Raw genomic sequence first — 21187 nt, forward strand, 5'->3', positions numbered from 1 at the left:
AGTGAGTGCTGTGGCTTTCCTTGTTCTCAGGTGATGTGTTTCAGATGCAACTGATGAATTCTCTGAACAGCAGAGGAAAGGAGAGGCTGTGACAAACTACAAATGGGAAGCTCTGTAGCCACAGGGTCAGGATGGTTGACTGAGCCCCGAGCGAATGCGTGCATGTGTTGTTGGCATTTTGCAGCAGAGGAAATACCTTCATTGGCCTTTCTGTAGCTATGGTCATTTGTCCAAGAGATCTGTATGTTTAACTGTGATGATAGGTATGTTACAGAAATTTGTAATCTGTTATTTTGAAATTCCTGTGTAGTGTTATACAGGAATGTACGTGGCCTATAAACAAGTAAAAAGCAAATGCTGATCATTCACTTGGCACGTTTTTTAAACTTCAAGTTTTAACTCTACCCTCCTTACTCTGTGTCTTTTTCTGATGGTGGCTGAAAATAGAGCTCAAAGAGGCTTTCAAAAGAGTATTAAAACATGAAATCAAAAACATTTTTAGACTTGTGGCACTAGGAACTTTCCTAAGGCTTGCTTCAGATATGACGTGGCCATGCCTAAGGTATTAGATACACACCGATAGAGAGAAAAGAGCACCGTGTTCAATATAAATGTAAAAAAGCCTTAGACGCTGCTGATTATCTGTCTCTTTGCATGAATAACTACAGCAGCTTGCAGATACAAAGGATTTGGCAGAGACCAAAATTGCAAATCCTTTGCAACAGCACTGCTCTCAGATTAAGTTCCTGTGAAATCTTTCCTCAGCCACTAATTTCACACTCTGGGGATGGAATTGTGAACACTTTATAGCATATAAATCTTGTTTTAATAACAGCTTCCTTGAGCTTTAGTATTTTTTTTTAAGGAATTGTTGTTGGTGGTTTGATAAGAAAATAGTTTATATTTGTAGTATATAGTATAGGTTGTTAGATATTTTATTTTATAATTGTAGCATCCATGATAATTCAGAGAATGTTGGGAGAGTGAGTCCCAAAACACATTATTTTAACAGTACAAACTCTCTTTCTCTGGCTGTTATGAGCAGGAATAATAAAGTAGCTTATTAACATCTGCTTTATATTGGAAAATAAAATTTTATTTTTTGCAGTGGCATTTTATATGCAACAGGAAGAGAACTTAAAGTGAGTAAAGCAGTTTGTGAAAACTTCTGTATTAAAACATTGCCCGTCAAAAATTGGTATTTGTCACACAACTTTTCTGTATCATTTTTCTTGAAAAGGGGATTCTCTGTGGTAGGATAAAGCCCAGAAAATTTGTAAGTGCTGCTCTAGCCCAGCCAGCAGCCATGCTGGCGGAGGGAAGGGGTGGAAGCAGACTCATTACCTCTGAGAGAGTGGTGCAACAGACTTGAAACTCTTCCCCAAGAGTTGTCACATATATTGGGCATTTGGGCATATATTTGGTACCTCACAGCCCTTTTCACCCAATAGCTCTTGTCCTCCTCCTGTTTCCTTACCTAGAAGGTCTCAGTCTTATTTTGATGCGATTGATTTGAGGAGGGCAGTGAAGTTGGGAAGTCAGCATGGTACAGTGTCAAGGGATAGGAAGAGGGCTTCCTGGGAAGCCCTGAAAATGTTACTGTGTGAAGCCTGAGGAGCTCTGTTTGGGTTACTTTGCAAAGAATATTGTCCAACACATATTTGCAGTTGTATTTGAAAGTGCCCCTGTATTTGTCAGATGTGGTTCAAATCAGATTTGTTGCACAATCTATAGGTTTTTATAAGTTCAGATCTTTGGGGGCAGTGGAGGGAGGACCACAGTATTCTTCTGATTTAAAAAGTGTAAATCTGCAAATGTATTTGGGGAAAAGTCAAAAAAAAAAAAAAAAAAAATTGTTCATGGAAAACTGGTTTGTGTTTGTTTTTAGTGAATGGAAGTAATAAATTTCATTCATCCATTGTAGAAACATAACGTTATGTTCTTTGTAAGAGCAGTAATTTTTTTTCTGTCAAACGTCCAGTATTGACCTTGAGTTCTGTCAACAAAAAATCCTGTTCTAAGAACCCAGCTTCTTGCTGCACTCGTACCAAAGTGAGCAAATAGGAGGATGCAGAAGTTGGGATTTATTGTGGATGGTGTGCGTTGCCTTCTGGACTGGTGGCGTGGCTTTTTACTGGATTGGGATCTCTGTCGCTTACCTCCTGCTGCTTGGGCTGGAGGTGTAGTTGTGAGAAGTAGTTCTTCAGCTTCTGGTGCTGGGTAGCCTCTAGGAGAGCCTGAGGTTGTAGTGCTGCAGGTCTCAGGCTGAGGAGTTGAAAATTTGGCATAGTGGAACTGAATAATCTGGTCTGTCTGTATTTACCATTTCTGAACAAAATGAAGTTTAACCCTTAATTTGTGGTGGTTTTTTTTGTTCCGATTTGGTTTGGTTTTGTTGTTCTTACCCACTGCTTTTGTGCTTTACATGTATTTTAGGAAAATTCATGTCGCTAAATCGAGTGAAAAGTCAATACACTTCAAGTTTTACTTTTGTGGGTTGCAGGACCATGATCTCTTTTCTGATGTGGTGCATAAGTGATAAATTTTAATGTTGCTTCTGTTAGCAGGAGTTAGATGAGGAAGGATCTTGCGGGGAACTAGATGTAGGAACGCCTGGCAGTTAACATCAGTAATTTGTATAAGAAACAAATCCTTCTCAATCTACCTTCATTTATTAACTTGGATTTTAAATAGAGATACTTTGGTAAATTTAGAAATGTGTTTCAGTTGTTTAATCTACATGTGTGCCAGTTTAACCTACATAATGTGCAGTGATGTTGCTTTCTTTTTGCTCGATGGGAAGTTGTCTTGCAAAGTTACAGTAATGGTGACCACGTTGATGGCAGTGGCAGTGACTCATTCATGTGCGAGTTTGTGCTGAGCACGAAGCTTGGGTGTTGCACTTGGTTGAGGAACAGCTCAAATGTTGTCTTCAGCTGTAGCCATGGTTCAGTTTTGTGCTGCCAATACAGCACCCAGCTAGCAAGCAAGAATGTTTCAGTTTTAACACCTCTCTTTTAACCAGAGATTCTTTTTTCAGTTGTTTCCTGGAATCGGATTGTGTGTCACTTTCCATTCCTCCGTTTGCTTGTGTTGAGCTCTGGCTACAAAGCAATACAGAGAGTTTCAGCTCTCATAGGAAACAATGACATACTGGTTTCCATCCTCAACCAGATACTTAAGAAATAAACAGTGTTCATCTTAGGGAAAAACCTGAAGCAAATTCCAGCTGTAAATTTGTGATGCCACCTGTTTGTAAAAGAAGCTGCAGTGAAAAGTCTGTGCTGCACGCAGCCTCTGTTCTTTTCGTGCTAATACTTCCTGTTTCTGCACACCGTGCCTAAGGTATGGCGTAGATGGCAAGTTATGAGAGTCACAATCAATTATAATTCGAATGTGAGATGTTTAATTAGCTGCATAAAAAAGTAAGAGAAGGGAGAAGAACTCTTGGAGACCAGATATCTTCAGACTTCCTTCTGAGCATTCTTGTAATGTTATAGAAGTTGCTTTAAAATCAGTGGCAATGAATAGTTCTGTTTCAAATGAAGGTGCATAAAACTCAGATTTGTAGAGCTATAAATGCACAAAATATTTGGTGCTTGTTGTAGTGGGCTGTACATACTAATAAAACGTACATACTACTAATCACTTTAGCATCAGCCTAGCATAAAAATCAAACTAAAATCTTATATGGTACATTTTGGCTCTGCTTCTCTATTACAGAATAATTTAGACTAGAACGGGCCTGTGGAGGTCATTTAGTTGAATTCATTCCAAGCAGGGATGACTCCAAAATTAAATTGTAATTTATTGCTCCCAGTCTTTTCCTTAAGTATCGACTGTCTCCTTCCAAATGAGGTGCACTGAAGTAATATTATGTCTGACCTATTAATTCCATCCAGTCAGCCTCTGTTATGAAGATGGACATCCCTGATGTCCTGGTATCTCAGCTCGTGCAGAGTGCCATGAAGATACCTGACTGCAACAGATTTTAAACAAGTTGAAGAATTTACCAGAGAAAATCTGGAGCTTGTTTTGACATATTGTGCAACAAAGTTCTCTACATGGCAATTCTAGAACATGCTGCAAACGAAATCTACTCGTCAGTGCATGTGCCAGAGACAGTCAGGATTCAGTGTGGCTTATGTGGAGATCTGTGCTGCCACGGCTAAGTTATTTTTACTGGACTATTGTGCTGCTCTTTGAGCAGGGGTGGCCTGTGTAAGCCCATGTAGTGCAGGCAGTTTCAGTAAGTTATCAGCAAGCCTGAAAGGATAGAGGAAGTTGAACGAAATACAGGGCAGGGTGCAGAACAAGGGTACGTACTGTGAGCTCTTTGATTCGTCGTGGCTGGAGGGTAGTTCTTCACTAGTTGAGGGGATCAAACTGAGTCATCTTGTCTGTCATCTGGAGCTGGAAGGAAGATGCTTAAGGTGATGCTGGCTGGCTAAGTTTCATTGGTAATGATTAGACTAGGGTTACCCAAAGGCTGCTGATTATTTTATCCACTTTGTCCTGGCTTGAACTTATGTGCTATTTCTTTGATAGCTCCCATTCTCCTCCATTAGTGTATCTTCAGCTTTTGTGGGGTTCAGTGAGCAAAGCCTGTTCTTAAAGGAACTTTATTTTGTACTTAGCTCAATTATCCATTGAACATATTTAATCCTGGTGGCTAAAAGAAGAGTGATATGAGAATATTGGTGGTAAGGATAAGAGATTGAAGACAAGTAGTGTCTTTTTCAGTATTCATATAGAAGGGATGTGATGATTAGCCTGAAGCTTTGTGCAGGAAGGGAAGTTTGTGCTCTGCTTTATAGATTGTTCTTACTGGTTCTGATCTATTGGCCTAGGTCATAGCTCAGTTACTTCTTAAATAAAATGGGGAAAAATAGTGGAAACAGTGGAAGAGCTGTAAATGATCTGTTCTGCCTTGTATTAGGTTCTCTGAAGCTTAAGTAATTAATTTCTGCCATTCTACTTTTTTTTCCCTGTGTTCTCTGTTTTTGTTCTTAGTTTTGAAAGTAGCTGACTTTCACTGACAGCTTATTACAGAGAATACTGTATTTTTCTCTATGGTATTAGACATTCCAAGTGGTCCCCAGAATATTTACAAAAACGCAGTTGATAACACAATCCTGTCATATTTTCCTTCAGGAAACTTTCTCAAAAGGTTATTTTCTTCAATGTTATCTAGGCTGTATAAAATAGCTACATAAAGAAGTTAGCAGCAAGCTTTTGGGAGCTCTGTGCTCTCTTTTACGTATGTTCTTTTCTAAACTGAAACTTTGCAATAGTAACCTATACAGCACTCTGCTGTTTGTTACAAAATACCTCTAAATGTTCGTCTGTTTTGGAAAACAAATGTCTGCTTGCCTTGAAACCACAATTACTAAGTTGAGAAGACTGGTAGAAAAACAGTTTGTAAATGTTTGTTAACATCCACAGAATAATGATGAAATTCTACCCCCTAAAGAATTTTTTTCCTTTAAAAGGATTTTCATAATACCACGCTCCATAATATATGTTTATATCAAAATCAATACACAAAGCATGTAATTAAAAGACAAGCAGAGCTGGCATTTACACTTGAAGGAAATTAATGGCACTGTTGCAGTCCTTCAAGAAAACTGAATTCTCCCTACTGATTCCCACTTCCCATGTTTCCTTCTTAACCCTGTTTTCTGATAGCCCAGCAGGTTTGCAGAGGCACTGCTCACCTCTACAGAATATTTCATTGTTTTGAGGGGAGGGTATGGGTATTTAAAAATTTACCAGCTGTTTCAGGTCACTTACAGCTTACACAGCTTTCTTTTTAAATGATTTATTTAGCTGGCCTCTCATTGAGTTGTCAGCAGTTTACGGACTGTAACCATGGGAAGAAAAGATCCTAATTTGTCAGCTCAAGAGAATGGGAGTTGTTTGTAATCAGAGAGAAAGGGGAATTAGTTCATTTTGTGGGCCTGACATGTTGGCTCTCCCCAGATGCAGTACTGAAAGAAGGGTGGCTGGCAGCCATGCATTTGTGATCAGAGATTGAGAAGACAAAAAGAAGGGGTGAGTGCGTGAAGCTAAAGGAAGATAGCAGAGATGGGAATAGGATATTTCTTCTGAAGGACATGAGAGGAGGTACATGTGCGCACGTTTCGTGCCTCATAGGGAAAACTAGAGGGAGTTGTCAGAACTAAGAGCAGGCATGAGCAAGGAGCTGAGCTTTCCTCCAGCTTGAGAATAAGATAGCGTATGACATGAAAAAGAAACAACAGCAGAATGTTAAGTAGGATACAACTTTGAAGTACGCATCTCTTGTCTGACTCACCTGCTGTGGCACTTCATGTCAGCAGGAAGTTTGTCGGATGTAGGGCACAGTTGCCATATTTTATTACTGAATAAATATAATTCTAGAAATTTAGATGAGTTTAACAGTAACACGGAAGTAATTAGGGACAGACATCATGCTACAGATGTAAACTCATAATTTCCAGAAGTCAAAAGAAATGATTGTGGTTTTCTTCTGTGTAAATTGACGTGTTCTGGCTGAATGTGTATTACATCAGGGTAAAAAAGGGGTTTTACCCTTCTATGAAGCATCATATCTTGGCACTTGGAAGGAATAGGAAAAAGATGGGTTGGGTTGGGTTTAGATGTTGATGATGGCACTGTATTTTTTTATATGCTTATCCAGAAACTGGTTACATTTCACGTTGGGGATGCTGGTCCCAAGGGATTACAGTGGATGTTGTTGGCATACTTGTAGAACCTGATTTAAGCAGTACTATTCATAGATGTCTGCAGTTACTATTTGTATAAAATGGTATTTAACAGTGCTACTGCTCCTTAATCATATTATTGAACCAATCAAAAGTCTCTTCATAAATGTCTGCTTCTCTTGCACCTGCAAGTGCTTTATATACAATGAGTCTAGCACAGATAATGCAGACCATAGTCTGGAAAAACATGTTTTGAAACCAGGCACTTTACTGTTTGTGCATGCACTAAGGGGGAGTGATGAGATTTCTGAACAGCTATCTTTTAAGCGTTCTGCAACAGCAACCTGAAGGTTAAGGCTCTTTTAGCTACAGCTTTTCTCTATGATCAATGAATAAATAAAATTTGTGGTGTGTGTCATGGATGTTATGTACATGCAGACATTGGTACAGGTAAATGGTTTCAAGGCTTTAGAACAGGTACACATCAATCAGATGCAAACTGTGTGTATGTATATATATACATATTTTTAAATAGCTTGTCTTACCATAGTAACAGCTTAAAAACAGGAGATTTTTAATTATATTTTTTTCCTCCTGTAGATGTATTTAACTTTGTCATTCTGTGCTTGCAGTACATTAACCTCTCCTAATAGGTGTTTGCTATGGATATTTGTAACTTCATACATGGTATTCAAAATGTTTGGGATTGAGTGATACATACATACATAGGTCTCTGTTCGTAGCCTGCTCAAATTAGTGAATTTATATTTATGAGATACAGAGGTTGGGCTTGGTTTATAATTTTTGGCAATTTAAAAGAGTTGATCACTAAAATTAGTCTAGCAAGATTGTTCTGCGTTATTAGATGTGCAAGAGCTGTTCTTGATGCTTTGCTTGAGCAGACATTCTGTTGTTCCCTGCTCTGTACTGTAGCTTGGTTTCTTTGAACGCTGTGTTTTGTTCTTCTCTTTCAGGCTGTTTAATGGTGTGGTGTTGTTTTTTTGCTTTTTGTTTTTTTCCTGGCTCAACTCTACCTAGCATGTACGTTGTATGCTTGCAAAATATAAAAGAGTTTAAAATCTGAGAGGGACACTAGGCCAAAAGTAATTGGTATTTTTGGCTTGTGACAAAGATTTATAGCAAATACTCTATTCCTTGCAGTCATATAGTGAGTATAATGGCAATATATACAATTGCGCTCTGTCAAAATGATTCTAAGCTTGCAAAGATGTTTTGCTTTGCCTGTAGGTAGCATGTAAGAGATGAGAACTGGATGGTGTCTCATTCATGAGTGGTCTTTATTTTGTCATACAAGGTTGCATAATTTTAGGTGATAATACAGGAGACAAAGACAAGAGGAAAAACAACTTTTGTGAATGATGGCACATGTCGTAAGATACAGAAAGGATAGGGAACAGGAAATATAACAGTGAGAAGAAAGGTAACCTGAAAACATTACCAATAAAAAATTGCTTCATCTGTGAAAATACTCTCATATCAGGGCTGGTTTGTTTGTTTTAAATGAACTGTCTTCAAATATGAGTCTTATTTGTTGAACCAGACACAATTTTTAATTAGTATGGCTAAACCAAATTTCTTGAAATAGCCAAAATGCAATGGGTGTGAATAGTGTTGTAAAGACACAGCAAAGCCCAGTCTTGCATGGAAGTTTCAGTTGGTTTCAGTGCAGGTTCCAGCTCAAAACGCTTTCAATAAAATGATAAAATAGAAAAAAATATATACTCTAGCAAGTGAAAAATAAATGGTAGCTTTATTGGTTTCTCAGTGAAAGTGTGTTTTGTATGTGTTTTTTTAATCAAAACACACAAGTGTCGATATTGTCTGAACTTAGGCCTGATCTGTCCCTTTCTCAACAGAATGCAGCGAAGAATTTTGTTTCCAGCAGAACTTGTTTTTATAAATGAAAAGAGATAAGTGTTTCATTTTAGTAAACATATGTATAAAAACAATCAGGTTGTACGGAGCAACGGAGAGTGTAGGTTCTGCGTATACAAACGGTCATGCTTGCTTTATGTCTCCAGTGAAGTTGCACAGCGCCCATTCTGGACTGTGCACAGAGAGCTCTCTAGCTCTTGGAACGAAATTCTGCAGTGCTGTGGTGGGGCAATATACCTGAGCTGTGGAAATAAGGATCTTGTCAAGGAAGTGCTGACTTCAGTGCTTGTTAGTATAACTGTTTAGATCTCAGGAATACCTCTGACTATGCATCAGGATAAATGAAAGGGAATTCGATTATTTTATCCAGAAACTAAATAATCTTAAGTTTTGTTGTCTTTTCTGTTGTTGGTATGCATGAAACCCACTGTGAAGTGTCTTTCCTTAATTAGAAGATTGTACAGTGACAAGTTTACATATTGTACCAGTATCAAACATTGGAAAGGTTATGGGGACACAATTCTAGTTTAACGATAATTTCTGTAACCTAATTTGAAAAGAATTTTACAAGAGGGACAGAGGCAGCAGCCGTAACTGTGTATTATATATTTTTGTAAACTGGTCAGGTAACCGGTTCAGGGAAAGTCACAAGGGAAAAGCTGATCAATTTGCTGTTGGCAACTTTTTGTCAGTCTTCATATTTATTAATTACTGCAAACACAGCTTGTAATCGGGTGTGATACAGCTTGGTCTGGTTGTAATTACCTCTGGTTGAGGTAATTTAGGTGGAGCTGTGGCCAGGGTTGAAGAAGAGTCACATTTTGGAGTGGGCCATTCATGAATGGAGGGAGAGAGAGATTGTGTTTGGATGTAACAGCCAAATCCATATGTAACTGTAGTTTGTTACTTTAACAGCCTACAAAAGAAGTTGTAGTAGAACTTTGAGGCTGCAAGGTTAAGGACGTTAGCAGTTCTCCAGGTGGACCACGTGTCTGACTGAAGAATGGAGCATGAATGCAAGACCTGCAATTTACCAATTTTGTCTAGTTGTGTGTTCATTATGTTGCTGTGAACACAGCCTGGCTTGAAAGGAAGAGAAGTGTTCACGTGCTCATTCTCTTGTCCTTGATCTTTTTGTTATATATGTATACTACTGCTGTGACTTGTTACCGTGTGAACATAAACATCCTGTGATGAAATTCTAAGGTAAAGGCAGTTACTGAGATGCATAAATAACAAATGAAAGTTGCTGAGATTTAATCTGGAGATTGATGTACAGACAGTAATTCAGAACTGGTTTTCAACTCTGAAAGTATTTTTCATTTACGGTGACACAAATAAGTATTTGCCATATCTCTATCTTATCTCCATGCAAACTAATCACAGAAGATATGAGGGGAAGTGTGAATTTAATTGTGTCTTTCAGCCAAGCCTTCTGTGAAAGACAGTAACCCTGGAATTCTCAACCAGTTGCTGGAGGTGTTTGCTTACTTGCCAGAGAATCCCCAATGATGCAAACAAATAAAAATGATTGAGAGTTCCACTAAGGAAACCAAATTTGAGTTCCCTAGTCCTGCACCCATTACTGTGGTGAAAAGATTTAATTAAACAGTATCCAAGTTATAAAAGTTCATAGCGTCTTTTTTCTTCATCATAAATGTGATCCGCATAAACAATTTCTAGTGTACTGCATAGAATGTGTCTTTGGAATTAGTATGCTGTACCAAGGAGTTCTGGGGCAATCAACGACAGCAGTTCAGTTGCTGGCTGATGATTTTTTCATATTTTCTAAAATCTTAGCTTTTTAATAATAAACATTATTTTTTTAATAATAAACATTATTTTTCAAATTCCATAGATAGGACTTTTGACTGTGGATATGTAGAATTTTATATATATATAAAACTATATATTAGTGTTTTGTTTGTTTGTTTTTAATGTGAACTCAAAGATACCTTTTAAAAGAAGAAAAAGGAAAATTAAACCTGTTGACAAATACAATAGGACTCTGTTTCCTTTGGAAAGAACGTGGATACTGATATTTCACCTGGACTGCTTCCATCGTCATCCTTGGTTTCAGAATTATGCATTATTTGACTGTGGAAATGTTGACCATTCTGCAAATTTCATGATATTTCAGTGAAGCTTGAGTTTTATCTGTTTGGTTCAGGTGTAGCCTTCTGTTTCATGAAGTTTTAACTTTCAGAACTGTAAAAATGTGAAGGGCAGTGTGTTTCTCAGTGCTAGATGAATCCCGGCTTTCTAATGTTAGATGGATTTCCAGTAAAAAGATTATTAAAATAAGGTTATTTTTTCTTTTAGATAATCTGGGCTACAGTATTTTGACTAGACAGAGCTTTTAACTGCGGTGTCATATACAAGGAGGGGTAGGATACCTGAGATGCCTGGCTGGCTGACAACTTCAGGTGATGCTGCAAAAATTAGAAGTAACTTTTTAAACTTTTCTTCCATAAAGTAGGAAGAGCTGTTCTTCAAACTGATTAGAAGACAGTATAGTCCTGTGACTTGGAATGATTTTGAAGTTGGACTATTTTAGCACCAATCTGCAGTAGCACTAAAGGGTTGTATACATGATGTAATTTTAACAGGAGTGATCTAAATTAACAACCCTTAGCAAACAGTGTATTTGACATCACGAAGGGCCATGTAAGGAACAGTTCTGTGGACCTTGCAACCTGTAATACCCTCCCCTTCTCCTCACTGGCACTGTGAAGGTCATGGAACAAGCAGATAAAGAAATGCTAGCAAAGACTGTAGGAGAGCCTTGCATTTGTTTTTATTTAGTCTCTTGTGTGTGCATTTTTATTTAACAAAATACCATTTTAGTATATTTAATATGACTACTTAAGGTGAAAGTTGGAGCAAGCAAAATTCATACATTCTAATTAAGTTTGTCTGATCTCAGACTAATCTGCAGGTTGATTGGAAGGACAGCCATTCAGTGCTGTTAGAGCTACAGAAATGGCATGTATAATTCAAAGCAACATTTCTTGAGGTTCACGTTAGTGTGGGCTGTCAAAATGGAGAAACAAAAAATATTGCTGAGCAAATAGAGAATTCTAGCAGCGTGCTTGAATTTCAATTTCCTGTGATTACCCAAGGGCAAGGTAAATCTCTTTCACAAAGATTACAATGATCTGTGGTCAGTAAAATATACAAGAATCTTAGTCCGCAATAGCAACCATTTTTCTGAGCTTCAGGAAAAGAGAGAGGATGCAAAGAACGAATGCCTGGCTTTATTTTTAGCATGTGTGTATGTGGTGGTTTCACCCTGATGGACAGCTGAACTCCTCCCCAACCCTGTTCTCACTCCCCCTTCCCAAAGGGAGTGGGGGGAAGAAAGTATGCTGGGAAAGAGAGAGGCTCCCGGGTTGAGATAAGGATAACTTAATTAAAATGAAAAGAAGGAAAAGAAAACAAGGAAGGGCATACAAGGAAGCAAAAAGAGAATGTTTATTCTCTATTTCTCATCAACGAGCAATGTTTAGCTGTGTCTTGGGACGCAGGACCTCAACAGGCACAGTGGTTCTGCGGGAGGTCAGAGGCTTTCATAACAGGAGCCCCCCTTCTCCTTCCCCTTTTCCCAGCTTTTATTGCTGGGTGACACCATATGGTGTGGGCTGGCCCTGTGCTCGGTTTAGGTCAGCTGTCCTGGGGGTATCCCCTCCCCACCTCTTGCCCACCGCAGCCTGCTGGCTCTGCGGGGCTGGAGGGAGCCTTGAAGCAGTGCCAGCACTGCTCAGTCATAGACCAAACACTGGTGTGCTCCAGTGCAGAGCACAGCGCGGGGCAAGTTAGCTCTGACCCAGCCAGATCTGGTGTGGTGCAGTGTGTATGCGTACGTGTGTGTCTGTAAGCAAAGATAACATCTGGGGGGGTATACATCTATACACATTTATACTTGCATACATTTAAATACATATAAAAAAATTCTCCTTCCCATTTTCTTCCCATGTTTAGTGGAAGCTTCATTTATTACCATTTTTCTGGGGCTGTTGTGTGCTCCTTTGTCCATCTGGGAATAGAAGTTCAGATCCATTCTCTGCTTGCTGACATGTCTGTTAAGCCATGTTGTCGTACTCCCTTCCTGGGTGATGAATCAGCAGTATGTTCCTTAATATTTCTGAGGTAGCACAAGAGGTCTTAACGTTAGTCGATGGGAAGAAGCCTTCTAAATGAAGGGTACTCCTTGTGCTACTCTTTTGGTCTCTGTGTCCTGGGTGTCTGAGGACCACTGAGTGAAATGTTCCTCTTTAATAGCTGGATAGCCAGAGGGTAAGAACTGTGAGTTCTCTTGGCTTTTTTTTTTAATTATTTAGATTTATTTATTTGCTTTCAACTGCCAACACAAAATAGACAATAAGAATCCAAAAATTTGCAGTCTGTCTGAAGAGTTACGTTCCTAACTCTTTGTACTTGGTGATATAAAGCTCTCCAGTATGCTCAGTTACAGTATTGCTTCTTGACCAAACTGGCAGTATAAGCCTTAGTTGAACAATTATAACTAACTTATAACTACTGCAGGGCATTGGTGGCCAGTCGGGCTCCAACCTCAGGAAACTTGCTTTGTGATGTTTCTTGCGTGTGTTCAGAGTGCTGACAAATCAGGCTGTTTTCCAAACTGTTCTGTTAATCTGCCACTCCTGTTTCTTGGCGTGCTTGTCACGGACCTCAGAGGTCAAGGCTGGATCTGCCTCTCCTGAAAACGATCCATGGCTTTGCTCTTCATTGCTGATAAGAATATATGTATGTGGCACACGGAGAGTGTGGAGTACAGGAAAGCAGAGCAGTCACTGGCCCCTGATCAGGAAGACATTGTCCTAGAGAGGCTGACAGTGTTTTGTACCCTTTAAGACACCCTTATTAGTTTGTTTAGTCATCCTAGTTAATCGGGTATCTGTAAGTGCACTGCAAGGCAGCTTCCTCTTTTTAGATAACACAGAGCCCAGCTGAATTATATAAGGAGTTATGATCACCTTAGGCAAAAGACTCATTGCGGTTTATACTTGATGAAACCATCCATGTGTCTAAACTGCTTAGCAGTGTACGTGAAAGGTTCATAGCTTTGCTCACCAGTAAATGTTTCAGGTAACTTCTTGCTTGCTTTAATCATCTCTGCCACAAATGGTACATGCTTGCTGCCCGTGAGACGTAACCGGGAGAATAAAGCATATGATAGACTTAAACCTTAGCAAAAGGCTTCCACGTTCGTTCCAAAAGGACATTAGGCGCTCTGCTGCTCCTGCAAGTGCTGCAAAGTCAATAAAATGTAGATCTATCAGTAGCTTACAGGAACTAGTGAGGGAGAATTTTCAAGCAATATTCTGCTTCAGCATTTTAACAAGCTGTCAGAGAGAAACAACTGCAAATATCCAGATGCTCGCACCATCGAAGAACCGTGCTTTTCAAGGTGACAACAACCTCCACTGCTCAGTAACTTTATGCTCTATCAATGATTATGGGGATAAACAGTTACGGTAAAATATAAGGATGGGGGAGTCTAACATTGAGGGGAAAGAAGTGAAACAATAAGAGTTAACAACAGTCTCTGCAATTTATTAGGTGTTGAAAACAGACTGCACAATGTTACAAAGAATGTTCTTTTATTAAAAGTTGCATCAGCTAAATTAGGTATCTAGACTGTAGTGATAGTTTTTCCTCTATTGACATGTGGCTCCTAAATTAGATGTCCTGAATTACCTTCTGCATAAACTCACTTTTATTCCATTTCCTATACACTGAATTCAGTACCCTAGCTTAGACATCTAAAGAAAAGAGCTAATAGTAATAACAAATACTTCCTCACTCTTCTTAATATTGGATTCCTAATGTTATTTAGTCCCAATCTGATTTTGGACTAAATATCAGTATCAATCCGAAGTTGGTTTTATTACGCAGTTTGCAGAACACTTAAATATTTTGGGTGTTGGTGATGCCACATTGTGGAACTGAGACTTACTAGCTAGAGAAGAAGAAACAAAACCTGTGATTTTGTCTGCTTGTAGACAAAATATTCATGAAGCATAGTGTAAACAATCTTAGCACTCTAATCTACATTCTCAATTTTGTCATCATTTTATGTCTTTGCCTCATTAAGTGGAACTGGGAATAACATTTAGAATGAAATCATGAAGAACTGAACGTTAAATAAAAATTAGCCAGTAAAACACCAAACATAAAAAGTGCCTGAGAAGATTTCTCAGAGATGGTATTCTTGAATATCATAGAAATGTGCCCCTGTTCTATAAAGCTCTTCTGCTAAATACTTACCTGCTAGTGTATATTGAGATCCATGTTTTTAATGGACTGACTTGGTAAAATTTTCTTCATAACTGCTTTCCCAGTCACGCTGTAGATAGATGGGCACCTTGATAAGAGAGTTACAGTAGAGGTAGATAGGTAGTTGCAGCAGAGGTAAATTAGGTATCTTAATTTTAAATGAACTCTATTGTTGAACTGTCATTGGTTATTTAAGATGTCTTTGCATCATTTATGTAAACGTGAATGGTAACTGTGGCACTGGAGGAAAAAAAAGTGATAGCTATTCTCATGACAAAAACTTAATGAAAGTAGACCTTCTGCTTTTAATGATGTAATGTTCTTAAAGGCTATTTATAAGTACAAATTTTATCTGTGATGGAAAAAACTTCACAGATGAGTACTCATGAGAGAATATTTAAACTAATAATAAAAGATATTTTAGTGAAATATATTTGGGAATCCTATGGTGACTGTCCTTGAAGTTAGGAAAAAGTGAAAGCTTGTTCTACTGCCTAGCTTTTCCTCATAGGAGGGATTAAAAGTAAAACGTTCAAAGCTTTGTCTCAAAGTCAAGAAAGACAGATGTATGGAAAAGCATCTTTTTCTGGTTACGGATGATCATTGGGAGAGGTGCACAGTAGGTTAAAATGGGGAAGTTTGCTTAATTTCAGTTAACCACATAGATAATTTTTTCTTGCAATAATGTTTTGAAGGCTTAATATTTAGAGTCTCCTATTACAACAGTCTGGCTGTGATGTCTTAAAAAGAAGATAATGGCAGAGGTTCTACCCTACCATGTGCCTGAAGATAGCTACTTAAAGCGTGGTAGGATAGGAATGGCAAGAAATAGTCTGCATTTTGGTATGCAAAGTGGTGGAGTAGCTACTCAGTACACTTCACATATATTTATTGACCTCTTGCAATCAAGTATTTTGAGTAATAGAATTTCTGTGCAGCAGTTTCTTTAGTCTCCATTATTAAATGTGTTGTTATTCAGCTTTCTTATCAGAATTCTTTTTTCACTGGATGAATTGATATTAGCTATGATGAGTTTAAAGGATGACAGACATGAGTTCTGATCATGGTCTGTGATGTCTTCTATAACTTTTAGAAGTAGAGCCTAAAAGCTTAGCTGGAGAATTTCACTTTAATACAAAAGCACCTTTTTGTATGTCTTCAGAGATGCAGAAGAAAGTATCTCTCTGAAGACTCATGAAGCAAGAGGAGGTTTAGAACTGAACTTAATTACATTAACGCTCTTTGAATGTTAATAGTTACAGTCTTCAGAACATACCTGATCCTGTGAAAAAAAGAACATTGTTGGAGAATAAGATCACAGGAAGCCTCAGTTTTAAAAAATTAAGCAGTTTGTAATAAGATGTTAACTGTTTAACTTCTGGATCTTAAATACAAACTGAAATGTAGTTAAGAAAATGCACTTCATAAAATATTTTTTTCTAACAAATGCTGTATTATCATTACAAAACATTCTTGTTTGCTGCTAGAATGATTTAGTCTCCTTGGCTTCTATAAAATAGATTTTGTGCAATTTTTGTAGCTACATTTCTTTTGCCTTTCTTTGGAACAGCTGTTAATCTGAGAAGACTGTCCTTTTCCACTGTGTCCCAGACTAGCTGCAGTTTCTGTAGGTAAGAGCAGTGATGTGTGATACAAATAACCTTAGCCTCTGTGTATCATGTACAATATTTCCTTTCATCAAAGATGTCTCAGATACAGGAATGAACAGACAGGCTTACTTAGAAATAAAACATCAGAAAGATAAAAATGGTTACTCTTCTTGTTTTGTCATTTCTGAATTTTTTTCTTCAATGTATGTGGCAGAATTGAAGGATATGTACGTGTTGTGCATTTTATTCCTCAGAGTGTTTGGCCATGGATTTGATAATTCGTATTAATTTTGAAATTCCACACAAAATACTTGTTCTTCATCCCTTAGCTGAATATTTCTCCTGGTGTGGAGTCTGTATACCTCTTCATTTTTTGTTAATACCTCTCATTAGGCCTACAGTTAAGGAAGTCTAGACTTTCAAGCCTTAAGGCTTAATATACTTCTTACGAGGAGTTCTAAATACAGTAATTCACATATCATGTCCATATCTTTAGGTTTCTATACTGCAAAGTTTGGAAATAATATATATTATAGGAGAAGATCCTTGTATCTAGGAAGAACTTCGAAAGGCATGCTTATCCTTCATTTGAGACATATGTATGTAACTCAACTTAAGAATAGACATGATGGGGGAAAGAAAGAAAATACACATAGCCACCTGGTTTAGTGTGTCATTACCCTTTCAGACATTTCATGATGATTCTGTGCTGATTGTGTTGCTCCAGATCTCCATAGTAAAAACAATAAGCTTTTGACCTCTCAGCTGAACGATCCACGTGTAATAAAACCTGTGAAAACTGTGCCAAAGCTCACAGATTCTCTTCGTGAGTATAATATAGCACCCAGACGAGCTATTTTGTGTTCCATTAGAAGTAATTCAAGGAAAATTTTCAGGGATTATTGGACTTCGCAATTAGTGCCATCAGATCTGCAAGAAGCAGGACATTAGCTTAGCCTTGCCAGTTCACAACAACATCCCTCTGCTCACACCCATGCTTTCAATTCTGAAATGATACCACAGCTGTGTGCTGAGAAAACCACAAACGTCATAAGCTCTAGAAAGTAATGTGTTTGGGAGGTGAAATGGGTGTCAGAGGTCTCACTCACTTAGGGTCTGCAGGTATTTGTCATGAGGATAGTATGAATCGCAGCAAAGCTCAACAAAATTCAATATAAATATGATTTTTTCCCCCCTGAAGCTTGTGTTATTATGTACTAGGTCCTTGGTGTTGCTTTCCTGCAGCATTCATGGCAGACATTAGTTTCTGTCCTTACTGAAAGAAAACAACTGTAAATTCTTTGGGTTAAGATCCAGTTTCTTTGGAAGTTAGTATTTTGTTTGGTTGTTTGTCTCTCAGTGGATGTATTATCATAGATAACATAATGAATTAATTGTGTATTTATTATTTTATTAGAAAACAGGACTTGAACTTAAAGAGCCAGGCTGAGTAGTTCCCTGCTTGTAGGGTTTATGCTCTGAAACACGGAGGAGCAATGTCAGTGGGTGACTGTGCACGTGCAACGTGGCTTAATTAGGATGACAAAATACAATTTATACAGGAAGCATACTATTTTTGGATCCTTATGTTGACACAAATCCCTTGTGAATTAAACCATTTAATATATGAAATTGAAAAAGTCCCTCTAATCTTCCTTTTGAATGAGCCGTGAAATAGGATCCGTGAACTGCCTGAAGTGTGAAGAGGTTACTATGGCTTGTTTCCAATATATTTTTATAAGATATTAACAGATCTGCAGTAGCCAGGAGCTTAAAAGGGAACTTTTATAATCTTCCATAAAGTAATGCAATATGTATCTGAAAATCAGAGAATTACATAGGTTGGAAAAGATCCTCAAGACCATCAAGTCCAAAAATATGTCCATTGTTCATGGTAAAAGCTTTCAGTGCTCTTTCTGAAAGTCATCTCGACACTCCCTACCACATGCATAATGTATTCAACTACGAGGTATCGCTTCCTATGAGAAAGTAGTTAAATAATTCTGTTGACTGTCTGGAGTCACACCTATTCTTCAGGAAGAAAAACCTGCTTGAATTTCATGTCTGCTGTAATAGACACCAGAGTGAAAATGTGATTCGTGTGTAATTACCTCTGTTTTTTGAAAGAATGCTCATATTAAATAAATGCCTCTACTTTAGGACTTTAACCAAAAGAATTCTAAGTTTGATGCAAGCTTCAATATAACTGAATATAGGATTTGTATCATGGTAAACTAATTTTGTATTACATTTGGTTTCTTAACACAATGGCAATTTTTAAGCCTTCTGTCCCTTCAGGCAGCATATATTTTGCCAGACATTAAGCTGTTGCTTCTAGCATGCAATCTAATAACGCTAGCAGAATAATAAAATTTATAACTTTTTTTAACACTTGTTCAAAATGTTTAAATCTTCCTCTTAAAATGAGTAACCTGTTCTCATTGTGACTTGATTTAGACCGAAAAGCTAAACCCAAACAGATGAACAGTAGGAATCACAGTTGCTTCTCTGAACAGTTTTTTAATGATCCAGGGTTTTTCTTTTGTGCTGACTGCTTATAGCTCTGCTTTCCTGTCTGCAGATTTGAGTCTTCAGCACTTAGCAAATTCTCAGCCTAATTCTTCTACAACTGCAGTGTGCGTGCTTGCAGATCTGTTTGCTGCACTGCCAGTGTTAATGCTGCAGTGCCCTAGTGGGGCTTAGCTCTGCTTTGCTCAGGTTTATGCATGCAGCAGTTCAACTAGTATCAGCAGAAACTCCGTGGTTTTGTCTGTTTCTGTAGATACTGAAAACTCTACCTCAATACCAGCTCTGCAGATGATTCTAATACAAGAGTCATAGGGAATAAACAATGTGCTTGGAGCAGACTTCTTGATTTAAAGACAGTGTGCTGTTGGCACGTGCCTGAGTCACAGCCTGCAAGCCTGCGCATGCCCAAAAGAGAGATTGCAAACTGTCCTGGTGAAGGGTATTTGTCTCTCAGGTTGTACTAGTGACAACAAATCCAGCAAGATTTGGATTCTTTCTGGAATTCCTGACATCGGTTGTAGAAGACCTTGAAAATGAACAGTGGCCAACCAGCCCTGGTTTAATAGGAATGGGGTGATTTTATGCAGAAAGTGTGTCAGGACTAGCTTGTACTATATACTTGGGGGAAAGGGGAACAAAAAAATAAAATGCTCTGGTGTTTTCAAGCAGTAAAGAATTCCTGAGATGTTGAAGTTTTAGGAAAGTAGTCTTTCCTAAAAACTAATCCTCAACAGAGAAATATAAGATTGCATTTTGGATTATTTTGCAAAATGGTGTGGTTTCTTTAGTGATAGTGCTCTGATCTTTGCCTGATGCTTTGTCCAAACACGTCTGTCACATCGGGATTTAACCACTGCTAGTTAATGGTTGCATGGAAACCCTTCCTGCAGGTGTACAAAGTGCTCTTAGTGGCTTAATGGTTACAATTTTTCATGGTCTGAATAAATCAGTACTGTAGAAGGGGGGATATACCAATACGGTTGTGCTGCCTCTTTGGAGGAAACCTCGAATTAAGGTATTTGCCTTTTGTTGCTGAAGTCTGATTTTTGTTGTGTTTTTTTTTTTTTAATGAGCAGACACTCCTAGTTGTATTTGTAAATACAAGCAAAATTGTACACCCTACTGAATCAGTTACCAATTAGTTCATGGTAATATTTTACAGCTGCTGATACTGGAGAGCCTGATTACTCACCTCTGTGTTCCCCTGTAGAAGACCAGTTGCTGACCTGGTGAGTATAAAACCCTCTTTTTACTATGTTAATTCCCTAGTCTCTGTGGCACTTAAAATTCACTCAATTCACTTACTCTGTGAAGAGATTTGTAGATATGTTCAAAGTTTATTTACTGATGACAAGTTTTGCCTGAGGAATAGAGCTCAAAGTTTCCTTTTGGTATGCAAATTTTTTTTCCTGTTTCTTTTGTAAAATAATGGAAAGCAAGTAATTTCCCAATAGTTGAAAAAATGTCAAGGTAGTTTTATTTGTTGCTTAGTTGTAGTTTTTCTTTATTTATTTTGATAGTTGATCTTTTGGAAAAGCAGCACTTTCTGTAAAGGACTTGAAAAAAAAAAAGCATGGTTGTAAATTGATGTGGTTTCATTAAACTTAACAGATATATTGGTTTCTGCCAATTGATGATAGGGTACAGGAAGGAGAGATTTAAAATTCTGAATGTAGTTCATTGATACTGTGGCTTCTCAAGCAGGTAGTACTAAAATACACTCTCTGAACTGTATGAAGCCCTCAGGTTGTAGTTCCAGTGTTCTAAGATCTTAAAATCTGCCGAGATACAACTTCTTAACCCTATCATTTGCCTTATATTGAAGAAAATCAGTCCTGTGTACGTGGCATACTGAATGTTTTACATGTTTTTTCAAGACTTGTGGACCAAGTCTGAAACCAGGGCCCTGAGGCTCTGGTAGTACCTACCACCAGTGCAGTGGAACTGAAATACAGTCCAGCTTTCCTTCTCTGATTTTCACTCTGTTCCGGAGCGGTGCATCCTGTGTACCTCATTCTGGAAGTTAGCCTTGCTGTTAGATGTCTGACTCATGGAAAGATGTTGCAAGAATGACTATTGTGAGTAGCATTTTTTTTTCAGTATAATGGCCCTAAATGCTGTTCTTCACAATAAAAACAGAGGATA

The 21187-nt window shown here is 38.0% G+C and overlaps 1 protein-coding gene across 10 annotated transcripts in view; it reads left to right on the top strand.

The window, feature by feature from the left end:
- Positions 1-21187, top strand: part of SULF2 (sulfatase 2) — a 158700-nt gene that overhangs the window by 28528 nt on the left and 108985 nt on the right. For 6 of the 10 annotated variants that reach the window (XM_050713951.1, XM_050713950.1, XM_050713949.1 and 3 more), the window contains one exon: positions 20205-20271. The gene's annotated coding sequence lies outside the window, so the exon portion shown is untranslated. Of the gene's footprint in view, positions 1-19449; positions 20058-20204; positions 20272-20919; positions 21121-21187 lie in introns of those variants that run through there. The other 4 variants (XM_035548120.2, XM_035548119.2, XM_035548118.2 and 1 more) reach the window with 4 other exon arrangements.

The sequence above is a fragment of the Cygnus atratus genome, chromosome 16 (genome assembly GCF_013377495.2).
Source record: "Cygnus atratus isolate AKBS03 ecotype Queensland, Australia chromosome 16, CAtr_DNAZoo_HiC_assembly, whole genome shotgun sequence".
In the NCBI taxonomy this organism is placed as follows: domain Eukaryota; kingdom Metazoa; phylum Chordata; class Aves; order Anseriformes; family Anatidae; genus Cygnus; species Cygnus atratus.